At 36.0% G+C, this 24,114-nt stretch overlaps 1 protein-coding gene across 24 annotated transcripts in view; it reads right to left on the reverse strand.

The window, feature by feature from the left end:
• The window catches only part of PTPRD (protein tyrosine phosphatase receptor type D), a 2,474,579-nt gene extending 2,450,908 nt beyond the window's left edge, over window positions 1–23,671 (reverse strand). For all 24 annotated transcript variants that reach the window (XM_060410987.1, XM_060410960.1, XM_060410965.1 and 21 more), the window contains exon 1: window positions 23,320–23,671. The gene's annotated coding sequence lies outside the window, so the exon portion shown is untranslated. The remainder of the gene's footprint in view (window positions 1–23,319) is intronic.
• Between the last annotated feature and the right edge of the window lie 443 nt (window positions 23,672–24,114).

Raw genomic sequence — 24,114 nt, forward strand, 5'->3', positions numbered from 1 at the left:
GCTGAAACTCCAGTACTTCGGCCATCTCATGCGAAGAGTTGACTCATTGGAAAAGACTCTGATGCTGGGCGGGATTGGGGGCAGGAGGAGCAAGGGACGACAAAAGATGAGATGGCTGGATGGCATCACGGACTCGATGGACGTTGAGTCTGAGTGAACTCCGGGAGTTGGTGATGGACAGGGAGGCCTGGCGTGCTGCGATTCATGGGGTCGCAGAGTCGGACACGACTGAGCGACTGAACTGAACTGAACACTCACTGCAGATGGTAACTGCAGCCATGAAATTAAAAGATGCTTGCTCCTTGGAAGAAAATCTTTGATCAACCCAGACAGCATATTAAAAAGCATAGACATTACTTTGCCAACAAAGGTTCGTCTAGTCAAAAGTATGGTTTTTCATAGTTGTGTACCGACATGAGAGTTGGACTATAAAGAAAGCTGAGGGACAAAGAATTGATGCTTTTGAACTGTGATGTTGGAGAAGATTCTTGAGAGTCTCTTGGACTGAAAGGAGATAAACCTGTCAATCCTAAAGGAAATCAGTCCAGAATATTCATTGGGAGGACTGATGCTACAGCTGAAACTATAATACTCTGGCTACCTGATGCGAAGAACTGCCTCATTGGAAGAGACCCTCATGCTGGGAAAGACTGAAGGCAGGAGGAGAAGGGGACAATAGAGGATGAGACGGTTGGATGGCCCCACTGACTCAATGGACATGAGTTTGAGCAAGCTCCAGGAGTTGATGATGAACAGGAAGCCTGGTGTTCTGCAATCCACAGGGTTGCAAAGAGTCAGACACAACTGAGCATCTGAACTAAACTGAAAGCAGTGACAATATGTCCCTTTGGCAGACAGGACACTTTGACAAGTGAATCAAATCAGGAAAACATGGAGTTGAATTCGACAATGCTGTTCAAACTTAATCATATATCTGCTAGTCTGTATATCTCTACAAATACATTAGGCATAATCCTGTTTCAATATAAATGGCACATTTCATATTAATACAAAGAGTTTGGGAATTCTCTAAGAATTTTGGCAGACAGACAGCTTTTTGGAACTTGAGCCAAAGAGATTTTAATGAACCATTTTCAAATAAAGGGAAAGCTTGAAGCAAAATACACATTTCTATTAAAAAAAAAAAAATCCTAAGCCTGTTTGTCACCTTGACTAAATATGTTTTTGATTCTTTTTGTTGTTACTGTTGTTATTCTTTTTTTTCTTATTGCTAAGAAAGAAAATACAAAATCGACAATTTGAAAATATTTCCTCTGTCCAGGATGGTGCTGCTTTTTTTCTTAATTCAGGTCATTCTTCTCTCATTAAAATTATTTCCCTCTCCTTTGTTTTTAAAAATATATATTCAGTGCATGGAAAAAATCGCATTGTCATTAAAAGAAGTATTTAGATCTTACCCTATCATCCTAAAAAGAAAAATTAAACTCCTTTCTGAGTCACGCTTCTATCTTTCCTACTTATTTAAATTGTTTTTATTAGTTGATATCCATTTGTAAAATAAGCCTCAACAACTATATTATATAATCTCCTTTACTGGCAATTACAGAAGACAGATTCCCTCTAGTTTTGAGAAAGTGTGTGTTATCTACTTTCCTTAAAAATAAATAAAGGTAAATTGAATTGCACATGTCTGGAGTACAATTCAACTGGATATTGCTTTTTCAGTGCTTTGTAGTGACACCAGAAATGTCTTTTTATATTTCATCTTCATTCAGCTAAACTCAGAAAGGGAAAGCACCTATACAATTATGATCACTGATTAATATCAAATCAGTCTAAATGCAAGCAAGGAGCTTAATAGAGCAAAAATAAAGTGATGCTATTTATACCTGAATTTTCAGTTAATTTATGTTCTTTGAACTGCTGATTGCTTTGAGAGAGTCAGGTATAAAAATGTCTTCAATAAATTGCTGTGTTTCTCAAACAACCTGGTATGTTGTTGGAGTTTTGTGTTTGGCAGCCTAATGAGAATGAATGGCTTATAATCAACTGGGACTGACCCAGTTCATCCTTCACACCATCCATCGAATGGGAGAATGCTTTAGACACACAAGGTCACACCCTTGCCACAGTTATTCTGTCTAATGAGGTATCATGAGATGTCTACTAGTTCAAAGGTGTGTGTTAGGGCAGCAGAGAGAAAAAAAATCGTATCCTTACTTGAAGTATGCATACACATTTCTCAGTGGATCCTTGTCACAATATCAAATTAAATGAAAAATGCCACTTCTTTATGAAATAATTTGCACTTTAAAGAGGTAGAAGTGATACAAGTTTTACTTTCATGTTGTCAAGAATTAAAAAAAAAAAAAACACCTCCAGAGAGTTTGTGTGTATTCCCTCCTCCCAAAAAAGCTCAATGACAGGTTGACTTAATTATTCAAATGGTAACTTTTTATAGTAGATAATTAGACCATATGTTAACCTCAGAATTTAAAATAACCAATTTGCTTACATTGTGTGGCTCTTGTCTAACTCTGTACAGGTACCATTTTCAGAGTGGAAAATGAGGCTTAGGTCAAATGAAAGCATCCATTAACATATTATTATCTCCACAGAAATCCATAGGAGTGGATCTAGGCAACTAAAGAAGTTTTTTATTGTTAATTGCTAATTAAAGAAAAATAATTATAAAATTAAATTAAAAAATAAAAACATAGATGAACTATAAAAGATAATGAGTCAATTTACAACTAACTGAATAGTTTTACATGAATTTTCCCTCAAATAACCAATAATTAATTTCAAATAAGTTAGAAAAATTAGTGATAATTCAGTAAGCCATTGGGGCTTTAAATTTCTACAAAGTGAAGCAAACATAACTAGGGCTTTTCAGAAAGAATGTTTCCTTCTCAGTTCATTCACCAAATAAGTTGATCTTCCACAGGCAATTGGGTTTGCTTTTTGGCTCATTCTGCTGTGCAGCTTCAGTCATAACTTACCTTAAATGCCATTTGCCCACATTATTTAATAGTTCTGGAAATATTTTATGGATGTTACTATGTATTTCTATAATAAATTGAAAATAGAATTATGTATCAATGATAAGCATTAGCTATTTTTCAAAGACCACCTTAGAGTACATTTTAAAATACTTTCCCTATAGGCTACAGCTACTTTATTAAAGAAATTAACATCTAATGTACCAAGCACTTTTTCCATAATAAATTTAAGCCTTTGAAAATTAAGAACATAACATGATGGTCTCATGTAGGAAGAGATAAGGGCACCCCTGGTGACTTAGATGGTAAAGAATCTGCCTGCAATGCAGGAGACCTGGGTTTGATCCCTGGGTTGAGAAGATCCCCTGCAAAGGGGATACCCACTCCAGTATTCTTGCCTGGAGAATCTCATGGACAGATGAGCCTGGCGGGCTACAGTCCATGGGGTCACAAAGAGTCAAATACAACTAAGCTTTCACACTTTCAGTACTTTTCACTTTTCTAGTAAGAAATAAAAAATGGATATGCATTAGTCCAGTGTATATTGCAACAAACTTTGGAAAATTCTTAAAGAGATGGTAGTATCAGACTACCCACCTGTCTCCTGAGAAACCTGTATGCAGGCCAAGAAGCAACAGTTAGAATTGGACATGGAACAATGAACTGGTTGAAAATTGGGAAAGAAATAAAACAAGGTTGTATATTGTCATCCTGCTTATTTAGCTTCTATGCACAGTACATCAAGTGAAATGCCAAGCTAAATTAATCACAAGCTGCAATCAAGATTGCCAGGAGAAATATCAATAACCTCAGATATGCAGATGATACCACTCCAATAGCAGAAGTGAAAGAGGAACTAAAGAGGCTCTTGATAAGGATGAAAGAGAGTGAAAAAGCTGGCTTGAAACTCAGTATTTAACAAACTAAGATAATGGCATCCAGTCCCATCACTTTGTGGCAAATAGAAGAGGGAAAAGTGGAAACAGTGATGGATTTTTTTTTCTTGGGCTCACTGCAGCTGGTGACAACAGCCATGAAATTAAAAGACATTTGCTCTTTGGAAGGAAAGCAATGACAAACCTAGACAGAGTATTAAAAAGCATAGATACCACTTTGCAGACAAAGGTGCATACAGTCAAAGCTACGGTTTTTACAGGAGTCATGTATGGATGTGAGAGTTGGACCATAAAGAATGCTGAATTCTGAAGAATTGTTTTCAATTTGTGGTACTGGAGAAGATTCTTCAGAGTCCCTTGGACAGCAAGGAAATTGAACCAGTCAATCCTAAGGAAATCAACCCTGACTATTTGAAGGACTGATGCTGAAGCTGAAGCTCCAATACTGTGTCCATCTAATGCGAACAGTCAACTCACTGGAAAAGACATTGAAGGCAAAAGGAGAAGGGGATGGCAGAAGATGAGATGGTTAGATGGCATCACCAACTTAATGGAAGTGAATGAACCTTAGCAAACTCCAAGAGACAGTGGAGGACAGAGAAGCCTGGTATGCTACAGTTCATGGGATTATAAAGAGTTAAATGCAACTTAGCAACTGAACAAAAAACAAAAATGTGTATATTAATTAAATGTTGTACATTCTAAAAGAGAAAATATCAGATATTGCCATTACCCCTTCTCCTTTATGAATATTATTTCTACTGTAGCCTTTAAAAATAATCTATTTTTCCTTCAAATATTTTCTCTATCCCTCACAAACTTGGTCACATACATAAAGAAATATTTGTTTATATCTACATTTATATTCTGACTTAATTAATTTTAGAAAAACCTTAAAGTTAAGTAACAGGATTTCTGCTTCATGGATGAGAAAACTGATGTCTGTTGAAATTAGTAACTGGATGAAGACCAAGAATCTAATAATTCATAGAGCTAGAATTGATCTGAGTTTGACAATTCTAAAGCCCACGTTCCTAATCAATGTGACTATTAAACACTATACTTAAAAATAGTGAACTGCTTATTTTGTTATCAAATTTGTTAATTACTTATTTTGTTACAGGATGTACATTGAGCAAAAAGCAAAAATTGTCAAAACTTCTCCAATGCAATTAATTACATTTACATGTAGCATGTATGTCATACCAACATCCACATGTATTGTGTGTGTGAATATGTATATATATTTGTTAATCTACTCATATTCAATGAGTTCATGCCACACACAATTAGAACAGACCTTTATAGTCTAGCAATTACTAAGTTTTTTTTTCTAAAAGTATATTGTTTTCTGTGGTTATAAACAATGACCAAATTTTAAAGAGAGTATGAAATAAAAGGAATGAAATATAAGCAGACATTAAAAATTACTGTATACTATTTCTTTTGGATTTCATAATTTAATATGAACATTAGTTACATTTGTCAAGTGGAGCACTGGTTAAATTTATCTGTGCCTTCAAATTGGGTTGACAGTGAATACCTTGAAGAGCTGGTAAAATGTAAAAAAATAAGAAATTAGTGGTCAGGAATTGAAGTTAAGGAAAAATAATTTATTTTGCTAGGAAATATATAATTTACACATATAAAATACAGCTAAACTAAAAGACAGAGTTGTTCAGAGTATTTAAATTTACTACTAGAATATTTAGTACAGTGTATGGGCATGCATATAGTATGTGCAAACCATGACATATGGTAATAAAGACCAAGTCCTGGGTATTTTATGTAACTTCTGTCAAGTAAATCAAATAAAACATGAAAAATATGAGTATTTCTAAAAAGAATGATTCAAAAAGGCTAAAGATAATGAATAGCTATCTGTGTCATGATTATTAAAGTATTTTCTCTAGCAACATCAAGGTCTTTATTTTTTGCTATTATAGTTTACTGTTAAGGACTGTATGAAAAACATGCTTCATCACCAATAGAACAGATAATAAGAATACAAAAGGGCTCTCAAAATTTCTCCCCCAAATATGCTATTACTTGGTACCAAGATTGTCCATTAAATTATTTATCATATACAAATACAGATTTTAAATAGTTTATCTGGTACCAGATAATAATATATTTAGGAAAGAAATTCAGGGGGAGCCTTTTTAATGCCCTTACTTTATCTGTACTATTGGTAGTGAAGCAAGTCATTATTTGGTACAGAGACTGTCCATGAAGGTTTTTTAGAATATGTAAATACATCTGTTATGTAGTTTTGGCAACAAATAGCATGTCTGGGGAAGAAATCTGGGGGGAGCCCTTTTATGTCCTTGCTTACTAGCTATACTCTTATAAGGAAGCATGCCATTATTTGAATGAAAATTATCTATTAAAACATTTACCTTATGCAAATATATTTGTTAAATGCATTGTCATCTACAATAATTTAATATTTTATTTTGTCTTTCAAAGCAAGCTGATGACAAACTATTCTTTGTAAAAATATACTTTGAGCACTATCAGAATTTCATTCGAATGAATTTATAGAACTAATTCAATGAGTTATCATTTGACTCTATGAAGACAACTGGCATTTTATTAACACTAAAATAGTAAATCAACAGAAATAAAAAATGTAGTTGAATTCATTTAAAATCCATTTTTAAATAATGTATGATTTGAAACTTTTTCAAGGCATTAAAACTGCACATGTTAGATTAGAAAATATTTTTAATTAAAGTGTCCTGAATTTCAACAGTAAATTCTATAACGTAACTGCAATGGTAAGCAAAGATTTTATTAACTTCCCCAAGAAGTCTCAGATTTAGGAATATCAGCTCTAATTAGAAAAATTAAAGCTATACTTCAGAATTAATTGAAATTATTAAGGTGTTTACTCTTGCATTATTTACAGCCAGAACGTCAGCAAGAATTTTATACCTTTTCATAAGTAATTCTACAGTGTATATTAACAACATAACATGACTTCCATCCAATATTGGGTCTTTCCAGGTGAGCCTGCTACAAGTTATCATTTTATTCTGATTTCCTGGGTGACTTTATAACAATTCTTCACTGAGAAAGCATGGAGGCTAACACATTCCTGATGGATGGGTGTAATGCAAAATTCAGGCATTAGCTGCCCTCATTAAATCTACCAGCAGGATGCACTAGAAACCAAGACAGTCTTATCATACAACTGCACTGTGGATAGAGTGACCAGCAAGCCACAGATGGAGGCTTTGTTTTCTAAATTCAGAAAATTTTACAAAACCTGAAAAGACATGGATTGTAACTATAAAGTATCAATTATATACTTTTATTTATTCATTCCTTGATTTCATCTCAGACACTGTATTGTTTTTTTTTTTAATTTTTATTTTTACTTTATTTTACTTTACAATACTGTATTGGTTTTGCCATACATTGACATGAATCCATCACGGGTGTACATGAGTTCCCAAACATGAACCCCCCCTCCCACCTCCCACCCCATATCATCTCTCTGGATTATCCCCGTGCACCAGCCCCAAGCATCCTGTATCCTGCATCAAACATAGACTGGCAATTCGTTTTTACACGATAGTATACATGTTAGAATGCCGTTCTCCCAAATCATCCCACCGTCTCCCTCTCCCTCAGAGTCCAAAAGTCCGCTCTACACATCTGTGTCTCTTTTGCTGTCTTGCATATAAGTATTATGCATTTTGAACTTCCTAGCTCAAAGTAGATGTGTCATCAGAAAAAAGAACTGACCTACTATCATAATTTAAAGCAAATAAGACTCAGCCCATGATTTCTGTTTGTGAGCTCAACCCACACAGCACAGTCAGATTTACTATCATGGAAGGAAAATGAAGGTTAAAAAAATAGCAGCAACATTTTAGCAGTATTCTTAAACTTGTACATTTTTAGGTGATTCTCTGTACAAAATTAAACTTTCATAAAAGTGCAGACACAGTCTTTATTGCACAGAAGTCTGGAATGTTGGTTAAGTTACCTGGGTTCCAATTTCACCTTTACATGCTAAAAAAAAAAAAAAAATTATATATATATATATATATATATATATATATAAGAATTTGGCCATTAAAAATCATGGAGTCTCTTCTTCATTATTAGTGATATTAAATGTTTTGAACTAGACTATTTTCTCTAATTCGAACAACAGGATAGATGACAAAATATCAAATATGTATTCTAAATTATCGATAGTATAAGATACACATAAAAAAAGGAGACTAAGTTCTCACCAATTTTTCATAAGATAAAGAACTAAATAAAGTAGGAAATATTAATTCCTTTAATGTCCATTTTCCTCTTTCTCTGTTAATAGCAGCAATGTCCCTGTTTAGCTAGGTACATGACCCCCAGCTCTGCATTACATTTCCCAACTTCCCATGCAGCCAGCTATGGCCATGTGACTAGATACAATGGGACTGGGATATAAATTCTCTTAAAACAAAGCTGTTTCCCTAGACTTCCTATCTACTTGTTATTTAAATGGGACTCCGTAGTTGAGGACCCCTCTCTAGATAACGGCTGAGCAACAAAATGATAGAAATCTGGATTTCACAAATGCCCATGTGAAACAAGAGTCACCCCATCAGCCTGGACACCTCAATTTAAAAATATTATGTAAGAAAAATATTTCTATTTCATTTCAAAGACTTTGTTTTGGGGTCACATGGTTATAAAGGTTTAGACTGTAATCTGATTCATTGACTGTTAACTATAATTATTTGAAGTGTAGCCTATGGTTAAATAAGCACTTTAAATTCATTTAATTTTAAATCAATTAGGAATCCTGAAAAATGGGACAAAATATGGGGGATGGGGCTCCAGAATTCTTAGATTGGTTACTCTATGGGAAAAGACAAACAAATGCACAAATAGCTGCTTACCTGGACCGATATTGAGCCTTTTCAAAGTTTGGTCATGAATATTTTATAGGTTTCCAAACTATTCCACTGATCATGTGGTTGTTAATTTACTTAATCAGAAAGCTCAATTCCAAGAATTTGCATAGACTAAAATAAGATTACTCTATTTTTCAAAAAAGGCCTTTTCCCCTTCAGTTATGTTATTTTCAGCAATAACATCTTGATTCTTTCCTCTTCTACTCAGTTTTCCCCCTTCCCAGTTTTTCCAATCTTCCAACAGATCAGACTCAATATTTACCAGCTTTAGTTACTGATAAAAAGACAGATCCAATATAATGGGTTCTTTAGAGTATAGAAACATATTACTATGGAGCCAATCAACATTTTTGTAGCCATCACATTATTTTGGATTTGTGGCCTAAAGAAGGGGTTCATGCAGTATTTTCCAAGGTCATGAAAAATACAGACATGGAAGTTGTGAGCACATATTTATTTTGTCTCATGATATATCACTTCAAAATCCTAAGTACTTTTCCTAAGACAAAACTTATTAACTTGAAAAAATCAATTATTTTGTCAAGCCCTTATATACACTTTTCCATATGGCTGATTCATGTTGAGGTTTGACAGAAAACAACAAAATTCTATAAAGCAATTATCCTTCAAAAAATTAATTAAAAAAACACAACTTTTTCTACCTGGTTAATTCCACAGAAAATCAGTCATATGTTATCCAAATATCCAACAAGGGTTTTCTGGAAGGTCTTAGTATGAAAGCAACATTGTAAAAACTTATTAACTGTTTCCCTTTTTGATCTGCAACATTCGTTTCAAGACATTTAATTTTCATGTTATACAATGTGTGCCACGATCCTGGAAAGTGCACCCAAATTTTTAAGATTGATGTGAGTAACTACATACATGCAATACTCAACAGATGTTACAGTAGCATTTCCAGCAACAAAGATCTGGAGCCCAGCCAAGCTGTGAGCAGAAGAGTCTGTGCCTGTGGGGGCTGGGCTACAGTAAGAATCCCACACAGTTACAGGATGCTAAACCAAAGGAGGCTGACCACTTTGGAGTTGGCAGGGGAAACACAACATAAAATTTCGCTAGACATCATTACTTTGTATGGCAGAGACTGGCTGCTGCTGGGAAGCAACAGAAAACTGATCGATTTGTTGTGCAGAAATAATATAGTACCTGCTTCAACTTGAGCAAAGCCACAAAAAGGAAGAAGTCCCTCAAAGTTGGCATTCTTATGTCACTGGCTGAAAAGAATACTCATGATACTCTGAAATCAGATTCAAAATTAGTGTCTGAAGTACATAAACCTGTAACAAACAGTACAAAATTTGAGATAGTCTCTTCATTTTCATCACAAGCTACCTACCTAAATTATTTAAGGGTTAACTTCAACCTGTGTATATGACTTTATTATAGAGTACATAGTGTGGTAGAAGACAAGAAAGGAATAAAGATGAGAAGGTAAGGAAGCCTTTAATGTTTTAAGCATAATCAGATTTGCATTAAAAAAAAATTGTTTGGTGGAAGGGAGAAGAATAGAGGAGATAGGGTGGAAGAAGGAAGGTGGGAAGTAGTAATCCAGGTAAGACATGTGCTATGGACAGAATGTTGCATCCTTCCAAAATTCTTATGTTGAAATCGATTCCCCTCTTCAATGGTATGTAGTGTAGCAGGAGATTCAGTCATGAAGGTCATCGTGAATGGAATCAGTGCCCTTATACAGAGACTACAGAGAACTCTCCTGCCCCTTCCATCAAGTGAGAATACAATAAGACGACTGTCTAATGAAAGTGAAAGTGACTGTCTATTAACCAGGAAATGAGCTCTCACCAGACACCAAGTCTGCTATCACCTTGACCTTGGGCATGCCAGCTTCCAGAACTGTGAGAAATACATTTCTTGTTTATAAACTACCCAGTCCATGGTATTCTTGTCATAGAAGCCTGAATGGAATATAGCAATTCAAAAGACCCTGAAGTAAGATTATGGCATAGGGAAAAGTTCAGTAAATAATAGAGGGTGGGCTTGATAGAGCTTGGTCACTGATAGTATCATTTTTGTGGTAGGACCTTCCAGATAAATGTGGATGCCAGCATAGAACTGAAGAGACAACCTAGACTTTTAAAAAATTTTACTCTCTTGAAGTTGCAGATTCTGCTTATTTTAGCTAATTTTCTGGACCTGTTAGATTTGTTTGCCTGTGGAGACCTAATCCAAGATATCTTGCACAACTTATACTGTATATGCAAATTATACTGTATATAATGAGTATATTACATTTTAAGAATAATTAACATTACCCATTTAAAAATACTGTGGACCTAAAGATTATGATTTATTTCTTCATAAATCAAGAGGAATACAAAGATATTATTGTCAGTGTGTGCAAAAGTCCAGAGCTTCTTTGTTTTTTAGGCTTGACACTACTCCTCCTCCAAGCTTTTCAGTGATAGAAGGCCAGACCTTAACTTGCAACAAGCGTTTTAACAGTTTAACAATCTCCAGTGGACATGTTTACATCATAAAACTGTCCAGTCTGGCACATTTTCTATTTCTTAATTCTAATTTACAAGGAAAATTCACTGAATTTCTTGGCAAGTAATCAGAACACCTTAGGGAGGAAAGACCTTACCAAGACCTTGGGGGGTGGGGGAAGATAATCCAATAAAACTATTCATTAAACATGTTTCCCTGTCATTCACACCTGAAAGGAAGAGGTTTGTGCCTCTTGAAATATGAGTCATAATACAACTTTAACTTTCTCTATTTGATATTCTGTATTTCCCCCAGTATAGGGAGCATGAAAGTTTTTGTATTAATACATGTGCTACATCTCGTGGTATTAACTAAAATGATAACTTGACAAATGTATACCATAGACATAAGAAGTGTTGATTAAGTCAAGGAAGAACAAAGCTAATATTTTATTGAGTTTGATTTTAAAATGTCATACATTTCTGATAATTTTACAGAACATTAGAGATAATTCTTATGTCCTTCCAAAATTAGGGTACCAGATTTCTATCAATAAGCTCGAGCATTTCTCATATGTTAGAAACCAAATAAATGTTTAATAAGCTTTTTGGACTGTGAAGAAAGCTGAGCACCGAAGAATTGATGCTTTTGAACTGTGGCTTTGGAGAAGACTCTTGAGAGTCCCTTGGACTGCAAGGAGATCTAAGCAGTCCATCCTAAAGCAGGTCAGTCCTGGGTGTTCTTTGGAAGGACTGATGCTGAAGCTGAAACTCCAATACTTTGGTCACCTCATGCGATGAGTTGACTCATTGGAAAAGACCTTGATGATAGGACAGATTGGGGGCAGGAGGAGAAGGGGACGACAGAGGATGAGATGGCTGGATGGCATCACCAACTCGATGGACGTGAGTTTGAGTGAACGTCGGGAGTTAGTGATGGATAGGGAGGCCTGGCGTGCTGTGATTCATCGGTTGCAAAGAGTTGGACATGACTGAGCGACTGAACTGAACTGAACCGAAGCTTTCTAGTGGTAAAGAACCCGCCTGCCAATGCAGGAGACTTAAGAGACGTGGGTTTCATCTCTGGATCCGAAGATCTCCTGGAGAAGGAAATGGCAACCCACTCCAGAATTCTTGCCTGGAGAATTCCATGTATTGAGGAGCCTGGCAGGCTACAGTCCGTAGGGTTGCACAGAGTTGGACACTACTGAAGCAACTTAGCACACTGCACACACAAGACTATATTAGTCAATCTTTTTTGAATATTTTACTATACAAGTTTAACTTTTCTATCCTTATAATCTGAAGATTAAATCATGATTTATGCTGTAACTCATATTCCCTCAATTTAAGTTTCAAGTAAGCAATTGTACAAAAATTTAAGAACACTGATCAACACACTGGAAGAAAAGAAGCATATGAAAGTAGCTTACTATCGCTATCAAATTAAAATTACAACAAATTTAATCTAACATGATGCAACAGTATAAATATTACCCAGACTATGTGGCAATGAGGCATAAATACTAAGAGTGCACCAAAGTAATTGCAATTAAAATGACTCTTACAGGACCAATTGTTTGGCTTTCCTCTTCTTATTTCCTTACTGCTCATCATCAGCATCACTTATATTTTGTATCAGTTAATTATGCTAGTCTCATTTCCTTATCATGGGAAACATGCATTATAGTACTGTGGATTATATTCACTGGCAGATGGGGCCTTTTTCCCCTAAATCTCACTCCATCATACATGCAGAACTCATCTTCCCTGTCTTCACAGTTCTATTCCTCTATGCCTTCTACACAAAGCAAAGTGACTCAAATATCTTGATCGACTAAAAAATTCTAGCTCTTGGTCACCAGTCACTAAGTGTAGTAAAGTATGTAAACACCTGATGCCTCATAAAATCTATGGCCAAGGGTCTATAGGGGACTGTTTGATGGGAACCACTTCACTCAGTTTACTGAGAAGGGACCTATGTGGGCAGACACCACTGGCAAAAACAGAGGGCACATCAGGTTCTCCTTCTACCAGATCAACAGTCTCCAAGGAAGAAAAGAAATAAACTCTGCCATACGTAAAATAGATAACTAATAAAGACCTACTACTATATATAGCACAGGGAACTCTACTCAATACTCTGTAATGACCTACACGAGAACAAGACTCTAAAAAAGAGTGGATATATCCCAGGTGGCGCTAGTGGTAAAGAACCCGGGTGCCAGTACAGGAGATGGAAAAGACCAGGGTTTAATCCCTGGGTCAGAAAGATCCCCTGGAGGAGGCATGGCAACCCACTTGAGTATTCTTGCCTAGAGGACCCCATGGACAGAGGAGCCTGTGGTCTATAGTCAATTGGGTCACAAAGAGTTGGACATGTCTAAAGCAACTTATGCATATGTATATGTATAACTGATTCACTTTGCTGGCCACCTGAAACTTTCACAGCATTGTAAATACACTATAATCCAATATTTCAAAAAAAAAAAGAAAGGGAATGCACTTTAAAGCACTTGTGCCACCCTTACCCACTCAACTTTTGGCAAGACTTATCTGGAAATAGTTCACTTTTGTTTTGTGTCTTCTCTTACTTTTATCCTGGAGCAACGCTTTCACAGTATTCTGACCCTGTATGTTAGCAGTTAATTCCAATATTTTGTGTTGGCTTCATTTGAAAGGAATTATGTCATGAAAGCTGAGCTGGATATCTCATGCTGTACACATTCGATGCATATAACCTATGTGATTGTAGAATTTTTATACACTAATGCTGTACACATGGGAGAAAGGACCTATCTCAAAATGGCAAAGTGGTTTAAAATGTGGGACCTCCAGGCAGAGTGCAAAATTTTTTCACTTTACATTCTGCTATAAGGGACAACTACATTGCTACAATGGGCAACTTTCCTTAGCTTCTGTGTACTTTAGTTCCCTCATCTGTAAATTAAAAATAATAACTGTACCACCTTCATGGGGCTGAGGTGGGATAAAATGAGTTAATGCCCATGAAGCAATTAAAATAGCGATTGGCATACATTAGAGTCAAGATGTTTAGCTATTATTATCACCTTCTATCTTAAGGCTTTTTCAAAGCTCATGAGAAGATTCTACAAGACAAAAATATTCCCAAACCCATGATGAAAATAAGACCCTGATGTCATCACTGACTAGGAAAAAAAAAAAAAAAAAGCTTCTTTATTTTAATGTAATAAGAAGTGATAACTAGAATCATAAGAAGTAATGAACTAGTTAGGAAATGTGGATTATATTAATGAAAGTGATGGCTGAAATGTAAGGGACATGCCAATACAAACAATGATAGAATCTATTTTAAAAACCCTTAACAGTATACACTTTTAGAGTCTCATGTGGCCAACAGATTCATCCCAGGGTAACTATGGCACCAAGTACCCATTAAGGTCAATGAAATGCGCATAAAAGGGAAACTTGGCAGTAGAAACAGAAATGAGAAGAGATCCAAACCCTACTGAATAAGGGAGAAAGGAAGCCTACTATAGGAGGAAACATAAGATCTCTTCTGACCTAGCTCCCTAAACTGATTAATCTCTGTGTTCAGCCTACATAAGATTTCACACCAGAACATATATTGCCTGAAATATCTTCCCTGGAAATAAGCATATGAAGTATATTATATAAATATAACTAGACTATTTCTTAAGATATGCTACTTCCAAAAAAAAGTAATTATTAGTATGTCTTCATGACTGTGTATTTGTGTTATTAAGTCTGGCACCTTACCAAGAATGGAGAGGTGTATGGGAAAAGAGAAAGCACCTAAAACACACGCACACAAGAGGAAAGCGTGTGATCCTGAGGGGCAGGGAAATGGGACACTGAAGTGCTGATCTCAACCTCACAAGCACACAATTCTACTGCAAGAAAGCTCTGTTGTCTTGAACCACACAGGTATAAATCATGAGGCTAAGCCATGTCTTACAGAGCTAACCACATGTTTCCTAAGAGGAAACAATGGATAGCACGTATGACACAGGACAAATGCATCCAGTCAGAGGAAAAGCCATCAGACATCCTCACACACTAAAATTACGAGCAATGAGCCACTGAAATAAATAACATTAATAAATATTAATTAAGAACTAATAGCATATATTGTAAAATGCAATGGGAAATACCAATGATGGCAAGATATTTGCTTATCTTTGTCATGCACATAGTTCAGCATTAAAATTTAGAGATGTAAAAGTTTCCTTGAAGGTGAAACCATATACTGTCTCAGGTCTGTCAAATGTTACTGTTGAATAGTACCATCAATACATCTTTGACAAAGGCTTTTAACGAAGATAAAAAGAAATTCTTTAAAATTAAATTAGAAACTAAAGCAAAAGATGAATTTAGGATAATTTTTAACTCCAAAGATATCTAACAATCCAAGCAAGTTTCTAAAAATTTAAATTATACCTTTGTCCTCCTCTTTGGTTATTTGATGCAAAGTATATATTACAAAAAATATGAAAATAAGTCACACATTCAAATATACAGGCAGAATTTCCTCTCTTTCTCTCTGCTTGTTCTTTTTACTGGGAAAACCCCATACTCTCCTACAATAATGCTTTGGTTGTAACTGAAACAGCAGCACAATTATTGACTATAACTTATATGCCATGAATTTGAAAATACAAAGGACTGGTACATAGACTGTAAATTGCTACAGTGGTCTGGAGATTTACTTGTGTTTCCCATATTTTGTCAACATGAGGATGGTATAGTGTTATGCTTATCATACCTGCCTCTCTGGAACTTTGGACAGCGGGCACATTACCCAATTAGCAATGGAATAACCCAACTGTGATGATGATGAAGTATATCAACTAACTGCAGAGGAATAGAACATAGCCTACAGCTGCTACACTAGCAGCAAGGATTCTACCAGCTTCCAGAGAGATGCTGCTGACTCAGGATGACAGCCAATGAGAGGGGGAAAGTGATAAAGGAAGCCAAGAACTGAGGACATTTTTCTGTAATTTAAAAGATTCTTTAGGAAGGTTATATTTTCTCTATGAAATAAAAAAATTCTTGATAACAGGGAAAGATTTCCTAAGAATACAAGATGATCACAATTTGGGCAGTTTTGTATTGCTCCCTTATGAGTGTGTACTCAGCATTCCTTGGCATATTCGAGACAATAAATATTTGGTGATCAAATATTATATGGATTATGCTGCCTTGTGGTACATATTACATAATCCTGAGTAGTGATTCTGACTTGAAAATATATCTAAGTTGGGAAACGGAAGAGAAATTAACTTCTAGGTGTAGTGCATATGGTGCCTGAATTATTGCCCTCTTCTTGATTTTTGTGCAAAATCAAAGGACTTGATACAGATCATGAACTGATAAACCGACCTCCTTAAGGGTTCTAGATGGATGCAAGGTAGAAATGGCAAAGACTTGGACAGTGAGGGTACAAGCCAAGTTCCCTGTTACTCTCATGGCCATTCACCCCAAGTGGAAAGTCATATCTCAACCATTTGTGGGAAGAAAAATAGTGGAAGAATACAGTATCTAGGGCAAGATTAACAAGTCTCTCCTTTTCTCCATTTTCTGCTCTCTATATCCTTTATTCTACCTCTAAGTAGAATTTATGATCATGAAGATTCTAGGTCTCTGTACTTGTACAATACTCAGTGATACAGCATGTAGAGTATTACTGCTTTTGTACTAAGCCTCCCAAGACAATCTAATAAAAGAAATAGTTCATCCTGTGATACAAATTCCATAATCCAGGTGTTTAGTAAGTAGTAAAAAGGAGTTTGTGCACATATGCTTGCCTGGCTTTGTTCTCTGTTCATGCAGCTGCTGAAAGGGGTCTCTTTTTCAACAGTACAAACTATATTTGAGAAATATAACTTTGGGTAGTCTTTAAAAGGTAAAATTCACAGAGGTCCCAATATAATAAGTGCACTAGTAGACTCATGTAGCTGATTGCTTACATATTTGCAGGCTTGAAATGGACTTTTTAAAACAAAAGTTCACTAATTTTGTATTTAAGTGTAATAGTTTTTGTTCTTTGGCAAAGTAAATCAGATAGCATCATATATGCAATGATTCTTACAGCAAGGTATCCCAGTTAATGTTAAATACATTTAACCTGAGAAGGAAATGGCAACCCACTTCAATATTCTTGCCTAGGAAATCATGTGGACAGAGGAGCCTGGCACGTTGCAGTGCATGGGGTCACAAAAATTAGACACGACTTGGTAAACCAAACCACCACCACCAATCTGGGGTTAAAGATGACTGTTCTTAAGTAATCAACCATGTCATAACCAAATATTAATTTGTTCCTTTCGTTTTTTTTTTTTAGGATCTTAAGTGCATATACTTAATCAGGTAAGTAAGGTCCATAAGAACACGTAAAAAACCCTGCAATTATATATATATCTCAACTCTGTGGGAGAAGGTGAAGGTGGGATGATTTGGGAGAATGGCATTGAAAAATGTATATTATCATATGTGAAACGAACTGCCAGTCCAAGTTCGATGCATGATACAGGGTGCTTGGGGCTGGTGCACTGGGATGACCCAGAGGAATGGGATGAGGAGGGAGGTGGGAGGGGGTTCAGGATAGGGAACACATGTACACACTTGGTGGATTCATGTCAATGTCTGGCAAAACCAATACAATATTGTAAAGTAATTAGCCTCTAATTAAAATAAATAAATTTATATTAAAAAGGAATATTTAATAATTATTATTATGCGGTATTTAGAAAATATGAGCTTCCCTAGCGGCTCAGTGGTAAAAAATCTCCTGCCAGTACAGGAGACATGCATTCAATCACTGGGTCTGGAAGATCCCCTGGAGAAGGAAATGGCAACCTACCCCAGTATTCTTGTCTGGGAAATCCCATTGATGGAGGAGCCTGGTGGGCTACAGTCCATGGGGTTGCAAAAGAATCAGACACAAGTTAGCGATTAAAAACAAACATTTAGAAAATATATGAAATTATTACAAGTGGGAAGGCCTTAGTAAAATGATATATTATTGAAACTTCATTTAAGGACTATTCAGAGAGCACTTTGATATATTACACTCTAACATATGTTCTCTTTGACTACTCAATTACTGTACATACACTTCTAAAAATTTTAAGCACACTAGTTTCATCTTTAATAGATGTATTTAAATGCAGAAATACATACACATGGACACACATGCAGATATTGACAACAAAAGCAAATGAACTCTCTATAATTAATTAGCAATAACTTGCATTCAGTTCAGTTGCTCAGTCGTGTCCGACTCTTTGCGACCCCATGAACTAAAGTAAATAATTTTAAATATAGCATGATCTCCCAATCTCCAATGATATAAAACATAAAACATTTGTAGAAATATAGGTCACTTGCTACCTTTCAGAGACTTCTATCATAAAAGAAGACTAGGCACACTGATTTTCTTAGAGGGGAGGAAGTTTCTAATTTCATCAATTATGCAACATGAACTACATCTAGGAAGAAATGATTTGTTTCTATTTAAAAAACAAGTACTTAAAATTAACACCATAGGTATTATTTCTCTGTATTCACTTTCCACGATAAGTATGATAATTATAAAATATTTTACATGAAATGTATCCTATATCAATGATTTTTTTTAACTTATAACTTACTAACAGGTGCATAAACTATTGTCTGGGTATTTTCTTGTTAATGTAGCATCTTAGATTATATTGCTCTGCGATGGAAAGCCTCTCTATGAATTTTGGAAATTTATTTCATCTTTATAATTTTTAATATTTGAAGTATTCAATTTCCTCTTAAAATACTAGTTGAAATAATTCTTCTATAGCTTCTTCTAGCTGTGACATCTATTACAGGTGTTCCAGGGAAAAACATGAGTTCATTTCAATTGTACATATTTATCTATGACATTGTAAAATAGCTTATATGAAGTAATTAAGAAGAGAAAAAGGAATGTCAAAAGAAACTAAGAAATTCTTCTCATTTTTATCTTCTCATATCCTTCTGGTATTGAATAGAGTAACATATACAAAAACACTTACTTGTGCAATAGTCTTTCAGTAGCAAGAAGAAAGGGAAGTTTAGAGAAAAATTAATCAAGCCCCTTCCTTCTTTAATTTCCATCCTCCTCCTCCAAAACCACTCAAATAAATACTTAATCCAAGAAAGAAACAACATCCAAGCCCTGCCAACGTTGCTTCAGGAGAATATCCTTAGACTTCCTTCAAACAAGATGGCTGCCCCAGCTCCTACATGGATTATCAAGCTGACACAGTGTAATTCAACAATTTTCTAAACACTAGTATTTCATATATTAGTAATTATATTAACTTGTTTCTAAGATTTTGTTATTGAATTACTCTTAATTTGTAGCCCACTTTCTCTACTTGATAGAGAAGAAAACCCAGGTAAGGGAGTCCAAGTTACCTCCCTGGGGTCACGCAGCCAATTATAAGGATCAGAGGAAAATTCAAAACAATTCTAGAATCACATAAATGTTTACCTTATGGGTAATGTTCATTTTTGGTTGTTCATTTTCCTTCATTCAACACACTTTAAAGTGTTTGAAGAAACATAACCATTATTACAAGTACATTTAACTTATACATTTTTTAACTGTACTGGTGGAAATTAATTTACTCTTTATGGATGTCAAATTACTTTTGAACAACCTGATTAGAACCCAGTGAATTGACAGTAGCCATAAAGAATTTTCATTTAAATATATAAGGAGATAAATTAAAATGGGACTCAACTGGATACAAAATACTATTCATCCAATATTCACTATAACTTTTAAATTAGCATTATCAAATATGTATTTTCATATAATTTGCATAGTTAAAATGCATTAAATTCAGTATAAGTCCAAAAAGACATTGCTGGAGTTGAGGTATTTTATTCAAACGAGAGAGGAATTTTAAAGTTATTTGTGATATGACATTTGAGAGATACATATGTAAAGACATATTGATAGATATTCTAATTAGCTGACTAATTAATCAACTTTGAAAATCACACTTTTTTCAGAAATGTCTATAAAAGAAGCCATTGGGTAGGTGAATTTAAAATATGTAGCATGCATTTCAGATCACCTCTTCTCAAATTTCCATACAAAATCCATCCATTACCCACCTTCTCCCATAAGCCAGTCTTAGAAATGCAGAGATAGCAAAAGTTAAATCACTGATACTTTCCTAACTGCAAAACCATTTACACCTGTGGTAGCCACACTAGTCATGTGTACTATTAGTCTTTACTAAAATTTTAATATAGTATCCAACTAATTTTTTTTATATAAACCAGCAATATTTTAGCTTTTATCTTACACTTAACCTTACTAAACAAAACATCCTTTGCCCTTGCAGATTGCATCCGTACCCTACTAATAGTACACAGGAAAGAAAGGATGTCATTTCATATATGCAAAAACAAGGTAATTTTAACCATATTTCAGAATTGCATCTAATTAACAATGTCTCACTTGTTTTAAGAAAATAATAATCACATCCAAAAGGTTCCATAGAATGTATGATCATGTCGTCCATAAAATCTTTAAATATTGATAGTTTCAGGACTATACCTATAAATTCAATGTTACTATTAAAAGAAAAGTATGTTTGCCTTCGCCAACTGCAACTGTAAGCAAATGCAGCTGTACAGCACTTTATTAGTAAGAACTCCTTTAGTAAGCACACGTTCAGAGGAATTAATCATTCATTCCCTGCAGACTGCTTATGTATTTCATAGGGCCATTATCTGATCTGAATAACAAGAACAATTGCATAATAAAACATATTACTGCTGACATTAGCAACTTTCTTTTTTTCAGCTTTAAAGTTGCAACCACTTCTGGACTGCACAAAAAGCTGGTGGCCAAAAGACCTGACAATTAAATTGCCCCATTCAGCTTTGACTTTTTTCTCTCTTATTATGTAGGGACAATGATCAAACATAATATGTGCAAGCTTTACTAGAAATGGTTGTAATTCAGGTTATCTTCCTCAGCACTATGGCATAATTAGAGACAGAATCTGTGTCGGATTAGTCTTCATGTTAATTCTGTCATGTTTTTTCTTCTGTGGAATACATGTCTTACAGTAATATAGGCAATAACATGTTTGACCCACTCAAATTTGGTTACCTCAGTACAAATTCACCTTTTATTTTCAATATTTATTTTTTCAAACATCAGATATTCTTTTAGATATGTGAGGTCACAGATGAGTAGAGGTCATTTGCTATAATCCAAATCTGATCAACCTGGGGCTTTATTTTAAATTATTTAAATTCACTTTAAACTAATGGTAGAAGTGGCAACTGAGAGCAGTAATATATATAAGAAAAAACATTTGGATAGAAAATAAAGTAATATATAAGAAATAATGATGTCTTTATCAAGTGATTTCCATGTATGGTAACTTCATGTCAACAAATTCATCAACTGTCCTACTGTTATTTCATTATCCTAAAAACTTATGTCTCAAGATATTCAGAGCTTTTGACATTGGATAATAACAGTTCTGAAAGATCTTTCCCTTTTTAAAATCAGTGATCATTAGTTCACTCTTCAATTTTTAAAATTCAGTGTCAAAAGAATATAGCTACTTTTATATAATAACGAGTAAATAAAAAAGTAAGTGTTTTTTTCATCAATTAAATATAAGAAAGCCCTTAGGTATTATTCGATAGTACGGTGTTTTCTTAGAAATAAAATCTGTGAGACAAGTGGTTTTAGTTTTCAGTCTGGTTTTTAACTCTTAAAATGATTAGAAAAGTGTATTTTATACCAACATGGAAAATTGAAAGTTAAAGAAAAAACAAACTTTTTCTAATCAGTATTCTATACTAGTCAGTATGAGCGTTATGTCAAAGAACTTTGAATTTGTTAATCAGCTTTGTTGTAACTAAACTGTAATTCTACTGTATCTACTGTATATGTAACAATGCAAGAAGAATTAGATTCAGGATCCATTTGGCAGTGATAAAGAAAAAAAAAAAGACTGCTGAAATGTTATTGATTCTCTCCCTCTTCTGCAAAACAAACTGACTCAACTATATTCGTCCTGATATAACACAAAGATTCTATTTAGATATCACAAAATATTGCCAAATGTATCTTTTTTTTTTTTAATTTTAAGATATCGTTAACCCTTTCACAGAGAAAGGAAGATTGTCCTACTTGTTTTTACAGAAATGCTGCAGCTACTGACATGGTGATGTTAACCCCAAGAGGAATACTGCCTGCAAAAGTTTTTGATGCAGAGATATTCAGCCCTAGGAGACACCTTAAACCTGTCACAGGCTGCTGAGCCCTGTCACAGTTTATAACCTGCTGTGTCAAAGTCACAGCCTCAGCTTCTGCCCTCTCCAAAACATTTTTCAGATTCCTTTTCCAAATTAATTCCATGCATTTTTTTCTAAACGAGGCTATTTCTCAGATTTTCCTCCATATCTCATTCATCTACAAGCATTAAAAAAAAAAAAAAAAAACAAAACTCAACAGGCTTTTATTCCAGTCTTTCAAACCACCTATATTAACTTTCCCTTGACCCATTTTTTTTTTTTTTAAACAAGCTCTCTTCAGAACTAAAGATAAAACAAGCAACCAAGAGAAGTCAGTGAAGGATGGGAGTTGGTGTGGATTAAGACTGAGGTTGAAGGTAGCAGTGGGGGGGGGGGGGTAGGGGGGGTGGTACCAGTAGGGTTAGAATTCTCAAGGTTTTTTTTTTTTTTTTTTTTCTCCCTAGGAACCCATCCTTAAATCTTAGAACCAACCAGCGTTTCAAACACCAAGCTTCCATAGCTCATGAACAATGAGCGTTTAAAAAACAGATCTCCAGTATGGTTGCCCACACTGAAGTCTGCTCAATGCAATGTTCTTAAAAAAAAAAAAAAAAAAAAGAATGCTTAGCAAACCACTTCTCAATTAAGAACTAGTGAAGTTATATAAGTCAACTTGTTCCCTGGTAAAACGAACAAACTGCCCGCCCATACCATCGGGGGAGAAGCATTCATTCAGCATATGCCTCACTTTAAGACAAGAAATACGGAAGCACAGTTTACTTACTAAAGCAGTCGCTCCAGTCTTCCTTGGAAACCCTGAGGAGTCTTCTCTTTTCTCTCCTTCCAGTCAAATAAAGAATTGTCTTTCTATTCCACACAGGCCCAGAATAAACTGCAAGAAAGGACAGCACATGCACAGCCGCCCGTCGGGCTCTGGCTTTGGTCTGCTGCCTCTGCTTCGGGGGTTCTGCTTGTTTCAAAAGTGGGATCTTCTTTTCGGGAGGGAGGGGGCGAGGGCAGGACAAAATCTGGGCGCTCCGCAAGCTCGCTGGGGTCCTGCAAATTATTCTGAAGGCAAAGTACCTGCACTCTCCCCGCGGAGGCTGCCTGTCAGCGGCGCGAGGAGGGAGGAGGCTGAGGAGGAGGAGCAGCAGGAGGGCTCGGGCTGGGAGGGAGCGCGGGGCGGGGGAGGCCGACGAGCGGCTGGCGGAGAAGCCGAGGGACCGTCCGCCGTCAGGGCGAGGCGCTGCCCCACGCGCTCGGGCTGCCGGCTGCGGGCGCGGCGGGGCGGGGAGCCGAGGCGGCGATCCTCTCCCGGTCGCTCCCGCGCTGGCCCGCTCGCTCGCGCTCCCTCCTGCTCCCGCTCGAACAGACAGGCACACACCCCACGTCTCTGGCGGCAGCCGCCCCGCCGCACGCACTCACCTGCATTTCCTTAACGAGCCACTTGATGGCTGCCAGCGGCGCGGGCCGGGCTCCGGCGGGCGGGCGAGCGGGAGCCTGGGCGGGGAGGACGCGGCGCGGGATGTTCCGAGGGCCCACCCGGGAGGCGGCGGCGGCGGCGGCGGTGCAGGCGCGC

This window comes from Ovis aries, chromosome 2 (assembly GCF_016772045.2).
Source record: "Ovis aries strain OAR_USU_Benz2616 breed Rambouillet chromosome 2, ARS-UI_Ramb_v3.0, whole genome shotgun sequence".
Classification (NCBI taxonomy): Eukaryota; Metazoa; Chordata; class Mammalia; order Artiodactyla; family Bovidae; genus Ovis; species Ovis aries.